We start from the raw sequence: 8,133 nt of genomic DNA on the forward strand, positions 1-8,133 counted from the left end.
CACAACAGACCCTTGTCCGAGCACGCTACCCGGCCGGCCAGGAAAGGGGGGCGAGCGAGCGCCCCCCCCCTCCTGAGCCGTACCAGGCCGCGTGCCCTCAACATGGGGGGTGCCTTAGGGAAGGGGGGGCCGCGCGGCCCCCCCACCCCAAAGCACCTTGTCCCCATGTTGATGAGGACAAGGGCCTCTTCCCGACAACCCTGGCCGTTGGTTGTCGGGGTCTGCGGGCGGGGGGCTTATCGGAATCCGGGAGCCCCCTTTAATAAGGAGGCCCCCGGATACCGGCCCCCCACCCTATGTGAATGAGTATGGGGTAAAATGTACCCCTACCCATTCACCTGTAAAATAAAAGTACAAAAAAAACACAACACACAAGATAAAATACTTTATTGCACAGCTCCGGGGGTCTTCTCGCCGGACTCCTCCGCTATCTTCTTGTAGCTCTTTTGCTAGCGGAGGAGTCCGGCTTTCTTCCTCGCCGCCGGCCTCTTCTCCCGACTTCGGGGGTCTTGTCCCCCTCTTCAGTTCTTCTGCCGGGCCACCGCGCCTTCTTATAGCTCTTTTACAGGCGGTGGCCCGGTCTTCTGTCTAATCTCGCTATCCCTGCACGGAGAGATACAACACACAAGCCCCAGGAAGAAGAGACCCTGGGGCGGGTCTCTGGTTTCTTTTATAGACCTTCCCAGCAATCTCCCTGATGGTAGCAAAGATCCCTGGGATATGTGGTCTGGGCGTATAGACATGCAGGGGAATAGCCATCTGGTGGAACTATTAATCCCACAATCCCTTTGGTTGGACAGTAGATGGTGTCAGTCAGTAGAGCAGTGGACATATCAGTAGGGCAGAGGCTGGGGTCAGTAGGACAGTGGATGGTGTCAGTCAGTAGAGCAGTGGACATGTCAGTAGGGCAGAGGCTGGCGTCAGTAGGACAGTGGATGGTGTCAGTCAGTGTAGCAGTGGACATGTCAGTAGGGCAGAGGTTGGTGACATTGGGACAGTGTGTGCCTGGTGTCAGTCAGTAGAGCTGTGGACATGTGAGTAGGGCAGAGGCTGGCGTCAGTAGGACAGTAGATGGTGTCAGTCAGTAGAGCAGTGGACATTGTCAGCAGGGCAGAGGATGGTGTAAGAAGATTAGTGGACAGTGTCAGTAGAGCAGTGAACGGTGTCAGAGGAGCAGTAGACGGTGTCAACAGGGCAGATGCTGGCCTCAGTAGGACAGTGGATGGTGTCATTCAGTAGAGCAGTGGATGGTGTCAGTAGGGCAATAAACTGTGTCAGCAGGGCAGAGGGCAGTGTCAGTAGTTTTTTCTTTTTATTACTTTTTAAATAATTTTTTATAATTTTATTTTTTAATCATTTTTTACAATATTATTTTTTTTACAATATTATTTTACGGATGTTTTAGGAGCCCCATTGGGGAAGCTTTGGCGAAATATCAGTCTAGACAGACCCCTGATATCTCACTTGAAACAGAGAAAGTTACTGAGGACACTCCTAATCATCCTGTGTGGTGCAGATTCCCCCTGTTGCCTGGTCCCCCCCCCCTGCCCTGCAGCACTGCCGGCTTGCACAGAGTCCTGACCTCAACCTGATAGAACACCTTTGGAATGAATTAGAGCAGAGACTGTGTGCCAAGCCTTCTCTCAACATCAGTGACTGACTTCACAAATGCGCTTCTGGCAGAATGGTTAAACATTCACATAGACACACCCCAAAACCTTGTGGACAGCCTTTCCAGAAGTGTTGAAGCTGTTATAGCTACAAAGGGTGGGCAAACTCAATATTGAACCCTACGGACTAAGCCATTGTACACACGGTCGGAGAATACGTCGGAATGTGTCCTATCGGACCGTGTCGTCGGATAATCCGACTGTGTGTGGTATGCATCGGACTGATTCAGTCGGAATATCCGTCGGACCCAATTTTCCAACATGTTGGAAATATTTCCCGACCAACTGGGCCGATCGGACCGATCATGTGTAGAGAATTTTGATCGGACCAAGTGCCACGCATGCTCAGATCAAATTCCTACATCAAAGCTATTGGCTACTAGCCTGAATGTAGTCCCATCGTAACGAAATTACGTCATCACGTTCTGAAAGATCGGATTTTTCGCCAACTTTGTCCGACCGTATGTATGCAACAGTTTCGGACAAGATCCGACGGACAAAATCCGACGGGCAAAATCCGACGGATTTGGTTGTGGAAATCTCCGACCGTGTGTACAGGGGCTTAGACTGGGATACCATCAAAGTGTGTGTTTGAAGGCAAGCATCCCAATACTTTTGACAAAAGTCATAGAGTATAGTGTACTTCCCCCTATATTATTTAAATGAGGACAGGGGGAGGAGTGACAATACTTCTCCATAGATAAAGCACAGTAAGTGAGTGTTGTTACCCTAGGAGAGGAAGTGTATTACTGGCAGGATCATCAGCTGAAAATAAAATGAGAGAAGCCTGAAAAAGAAGACTAATGCAGCCACCATGGCTAAGGACTGGTAAGCTGCAATATATTAAATTTTTGTTTTTTATTTTAGATGCCCTTTAAGTGTTGTACATATACAGTCATACCAGCAGCTGCAAAGAGCACACACGTCCTACATATATACTGTATAATGTACCAGTTAAAGTATATGATACAATAGAATACACTCCTCCCCGCTGTACCCCATCAGCACCGTTCATCCCATATATCAGTCATCGGAGAGCCAAGTGCACATACTATGTCATTATTTTCAGTGGTTGCTCTATATTGTACAGTACGTATGGTGTGTGCTTATCATAACAATAAAAGCCACTCAGCCTCCAGCACATGCCCCAACAGCTGCACCTCCATCACTGCATACTGGAGCTGCCAGACATGTTTTATATGTTTATTCTTTTTTTAACCTTTAGGCTGGGTTCACACTGCTGCGGGGGGGGGGGAGATCCGGATGTGATTCGCACCGCAAATCACATCCGATCTCCGTAGTGATGCGAGTTCAGCCATACAGATAGTATGGCTGAATTCGCATCGCTCCCGCAGCAAACTCGCACGGGACCCTTTTTTTGGTCCGCAACAGAATCGGATCGCATGGGGGTTCACACCATGCGATCGGATTCCTGTGCGAGTCGGCAGTTCGCACTGCGATATGCGGACGGATCTGGGGGTGTCATTAACATATCATTGACACTCCCAGCCGTCCGCATAGGGCAGTGTGAACTGCCGGCGGGAGTAATGCGATGCGGGAAAACGGTGCGAATCCGCGGCGTTCCCGCATCGCAGCGGTGTGAACCCAGCCTTATGGAAAAAAGGAAAAGCACATATGAGTTAAATGTATTAAATGCAGTATTACTTGTATTGCTACTGTGCAAACTTTCTCCATTTTGTAAAGCGCTGTGCAGACTGTTGGCTCTATGTAAATCCTATATAATAATAATAGTGAATTGAACCAAACATATTTCTCTCCACATAATCTTTAACGCTTTACCATTAAAAAAAAGGAGTACTTTTGTAAAAATTACAACTTGGAAAGAAGAAAACATTGTGCTTGGAGTGCCACGCCATAATGTGGTTGTGGCTAAATTGCTCTGGATATTGGGCGTGACAACACAGGGAATCAGTGGCGTTCTCACTTATCAGCGGTTCTTGCTTGGAAGCAGGGCTGTTACAACTGTGGGTGACCGGCTTCCGGTCGGTAGTCATCCCTTGCCCAGTATGACCTGTCAGACTGTACATACCGCAGGTCACACCAAGGGCTGTGGGCTCACTGCTGCAGTCACTGACCAATGACTGGGGGCATGGATGGCTCGTTGCTCTGAATCAGTATTAATGTCTTAAAGCCTACACACAGTTTTTTTTTAATCAACCCAGCAGGGCTAAATGAAAAAAAAAACTGACAGCCCAGGAGGAGCTGCTGTACTAACTGTCTGATGTTAGTACAGTGATCTCCCCTGTTGTTCTATTCTCTTCTGACAGGGGAAGGGCCCCCCCACCAGAACACTCTAGTCAGCGCTCTCATTGTCTGAAAGCGCTGATCGGGAGCCATACAACAGACCTGTTTCGGGTCATGCCCCATTGGCTTCTGAAGGACCGACTTCAGTACACATGGGCTGGATGTCGGCCGGTTTCTATTGAATCGGCCTATGCCGCCTGACATTCAGCCGTGTGTACTAGGCTTTACCTGCAGTACCTGCAACCACCCAGGTTCTTGGGTTGCCAGGATTTTTCAACTCTCAGAACAGTCCTGCAGAATCCTTCTATAAAAGTTCTTTACCATTCCCTCAAACACCTTACATACTATTTATGTTAGGCTGACTGGCCTGTAGCTTCTTGGTATATATCTTGATCCTTTTTTGTAAACTGGTACCATATTTACTCTAAGCTCATCAGTTTGTACCATTCCAGTCAGTAAGGTGTACTTTAAAAATTAGAAATGATAGTTTGGCTATAAGTTCTTTACATTGACTAAGGACATGCAGGTGTAAGCCATCTGGACCTGGTGATTTGTTTACATTAAGTTCTATCGTGCGTCTTTTAAAAGCCAATTTTTTTGTTCTTTTACACTAGAATTTAGCCATATAGGTTTTAATTTTGCTCTTTTATGCTTGCTACCCAATGGAGTACAATGACTAATACACTTGTTTAATTCATCTTTAAATACTCACACTTACCTTGTGTGTTCTTGTTTCTTAGTTTTGCATTCTTTTTTGCATTGAATTTACCTTGTTTGAAATTCTGAGTTCTTGTCATAGCACCATGATGATCACTAGTATCCAAGTTATCTCAAATGCCCCGTACACACGATCGGACAATTCGACTGTGTGTGGGCTCCGGCTGACTTTTTCTTCCCAAAAACCCCGGCGGACTTTGAAAGAAGACTTGACTCAAAATTGTCTGCCGGACTCGGCTTTCCAGAGGACAATCCCCTCGTCTGTGTGCTGTGTGCCTTTCCCAAAGCACCCACCCCCCCATGTGGAGGGCACGCGGCCTGGTACAGTTCAGGAGGGAGGGCGCCCGCTTGTCCCCACCCCCTTTCCTGACCGGCCGGGCTGCCTGCTCAGATAAGGGCGTGCCTGGTACAGTTCAGGAGGGAGGGCGCCTGCTCGTCCCCACCCCCTTTCCTGACCGGCCGGGCTGCGTGCTCAGATAAGGGTCTGGTATGGACTTTGGGGGGACCCCCATGCCATTTTTCAGAGTAGGGGTAACCCTTAAAACCCATACCAGGCAACGGGGCTCGCAAGGTATCAATCTCACCAATGGAGGCGGCGAGATTGACTTCCTTCTCTAGTGCCATCGTACCTGAAGTCACGTTCTAAATGAATGGACTTTAGTCCGTGTGTGGTCGTGTGTGGGCAAATCCGCTCATTTGGTAAGTCCGGCGGACCTCCGCTGGAAAGTCCGGCGGATTGTCCGCTGGACTAAGTCCGCCTGATAGTCCGATCGTGTGTACGGGGCAATACTTGCACATCTGTAATACGCTTTGTGCTGTTTGAAATTAGTAGTTGTCCTCCAATACCTTAAAGCGGAGCTCCAACACCTCCCCCCACCCCACCTCCAGAATTTAAAAGTCAGCTGCTACAAATACTGTATATTAGGCACCCCAGTAGATTTTCTGATCGGCACTCGGGTTCTGCCACCACCATTCGTGGTAAGGGAAACCAGCCAGCTGGTTCACTTCATGGCCGTTTCCCTACCGCGCATGTGCGAAGCATGCTGCACTTTCTAACTGACCTGGTTGTGGAGGAAGGAGGAGAGGGACTGAACTTTCAGGGGACCTTGCCACATCTTGCCCCAGCCAGGTCTCCCGGAAGTGGTGACGGCCCGGTGCCTGTTAAAAACAGGTACCTGTTTACCCCACCCACCGAAAGATGACAAATGTGACACCGGAGGTGGGGGGGGGGGGGGAATCAAACAAGCAGAGCTTCCACTTTTGACGGTACATGTAGAGATATTAATAACCAGTTATTTAAACCAGAATAAAATACATATAAAGTTTATTCAAGTAATAAAATCATTTGACAATATACAGAGTGGTACAGGTGGTGACCTTTTCAACTAGTTTCGCTCTGACTGAGCTTCTTCAGGAAATACATACGTCTGTGAAAAACACAAGTACAGTAAATAAAACATAAAAAGACAATAATCATCTGGAATCCATTGTAAGAGATGTAAAGGGGAACTATTATACAAAACAAGATGTGGCTCTTACCACCGTCGGTGTGCCACCGAAGCACCTAAGGGCCCGGGAGTGTCTCCCCCGGCGACTGGGGGAGGTATTAGAAACGGACAGGCCAATATCTAGGAAAAATATATGATATTGAATTATATTAGTTTATATTAAATTAAGTAAAGAGGTGGCTGGTTTCAGCCAAGTTAATATATTATTGTTAGGTGGTACAGTCAAACCACTTATACAACCACGGAATTCTCACTAATATATGTGCCAGTGAAGGTGATATATGGTGCCCGTGAAAAATAAATATAGACAAGATCATGGATTCATGCTTGGTGAAAATATGTAGGAGGGGAGAAAAGGGAAAGGGAAAACAAAAGGGGGGAAAGGAAGAAAGGGGGGCAAAAAAGAAAAGAAAGGGAAAGAAGGGAAAAGGAGAAAGGGGAGAGGAAAGAAAAGCAAGAGGGGGAGGGGGAGGAGGGGAAAAATAAAGGGGAGAGAAAAGGAAAAAAGGGGGATAACAAAAAAAAGGGGAGGAAGGAAGAAGAAGAAGGAAAGGAGGAGAAAAAAAAAGGGGGAGGGGGAAAGAAGAGAGGAGAAAGGTGGTCAGGGAACGGGAAGGGGAGCTGCTGCGGTTAGGTGAGCTTCAACCTCCCTCTCCTGAACGCGGAAGAATCACATTCAACATAGGAATGTTTTGATTGGCAGCCGTGGTAAAACACAAAACTGCAGCAAAATCGTGGTGCGATTTTACAGCGGTTTTGCATTTTTCTGCGGCCTCAGTAAATGTAGGCAGGATGTACCTGAAGCTTAGAAAGTTTATTTTCTACAGTCATTCTCTTACTTCTAGGTTGAAACTCCTTTTGTAATTAAATATTTTCCATGCTAGGCAACTTCATATAAGAAAGGCATAGTTGCCAACATTGTAAAAAAATTTATAGGGACACTTTTTTGTCTGTAGGCGGAGTCTTATTAAAATGAGGGGGCAGGGCGTTCTTTGGTAGACGTGATGCAGCGGGGAAAGAAAGATGCTTCGCGAGACACGCTGCAGCAAAATATGGGAGGTATTTGGAGTATCTTCATCTGCTGATTGTTAAACTTTCTGGAATACACGTATTTGTATTGTGGTGTAGGATCTGGGCCTGCTGTCCCTCCATCCCTCTTTCTTTCCTTTCTTTTCTCTCCTTCCCTTGCCTTTCTCTTTCTTTCTCTCTCTCTCCCTCTCTCTTTCTCCCTCCATCCCTCGTTCAACTCAGACTTTAACCACACCCCTTTAAGCCATGCCCACTTTAAGCCACGCCCAATATTTAGTTTAAATATTGGGCGTGGCTTAAAGTGGGCATGGCTTAAAGGGGTGTGGTTAAAGTCTGAGTTGAACGAGGGATGGAGGGAGAAAGAGAGAGGGAGAAAGAGAGAGGGAGAGAGAGAGAAAGAAAGAGAAAGGCAAGGGAAGGAGAGAAAAGAAAGGAAAGAAAGAGGGATGGAGGGACAGCAGGCCCAGATCCTACACCACAATACAAATACGTGTATTCCAGAAAGTTTAACAATCAGCAGATGAAGATACTCCAAATACCTGGTGTTAGCGCTTCAATCATCATGGCACCATGGTTGATATGGTGTCAAGATCATTGAAGCGTTAACACCAGGTGTTAGCGTGTCACTTGCCACAAAATGCCATCAGGTGTCCCCAGCAGAGTCCCTTTTCACACCAGACATTCCCAGTATAGTCCCTCCTTACATCAGGCATTCCCAGTAGAGTCCCTCCTTACATCAGATGCCCCCACTAGAGTCACTTCTTACATCAAGCATTCCCAGCAGAGTCCCTCCTTACATCAGATGCCCCCAGTAGAGTCATTCCTTACATCAGGCATTCCCAGTAGAGTCCCTCCTTACATCAGATGCTCCCAGTAGAGTCACTCCTTACATCAGGTGTCCACCGCAGAGTCCCTCCTTACATCAGGTGCCCCCTGTAGAGTCC

General features: G+C 47.4%; 1 non-coding gene across 1 annotated transcript; it reads right to left on the reverse strand.

Moving 5' to 3' along the window:
* Nucleotides 1–7,226: 7,226 nt before the first annotated feature.
* Nucleotides 7,227–7,698, reverse strand: LOC143990733 (small nucleolar RNA snR86). Its single transcript, XR_013277445.1, has one exon. It is a non-coding gene; the product is annotated as a small nucleolar RNA snR86 (small nucleolar RNA).
* Between the last annotated feature and the right edge of the window lie 435 nt (nt 7,699–8,133).

This window comes from Lithobates pipiens, unplaced genomic scaffold (assembly GCF_037356315.1).
Source record: "Lithobates pipiens isolate NorthernLeopardFrog02 unplaced genomic scaffold, aLitPip1_a1.2 Scaffold_18, whole genome shotgun sequence".
NCBI lineage: Eukaryota > Metazoa > Chordata > Amphibia > Anura > Ranidae > Lithobates > Lithobates pipiens.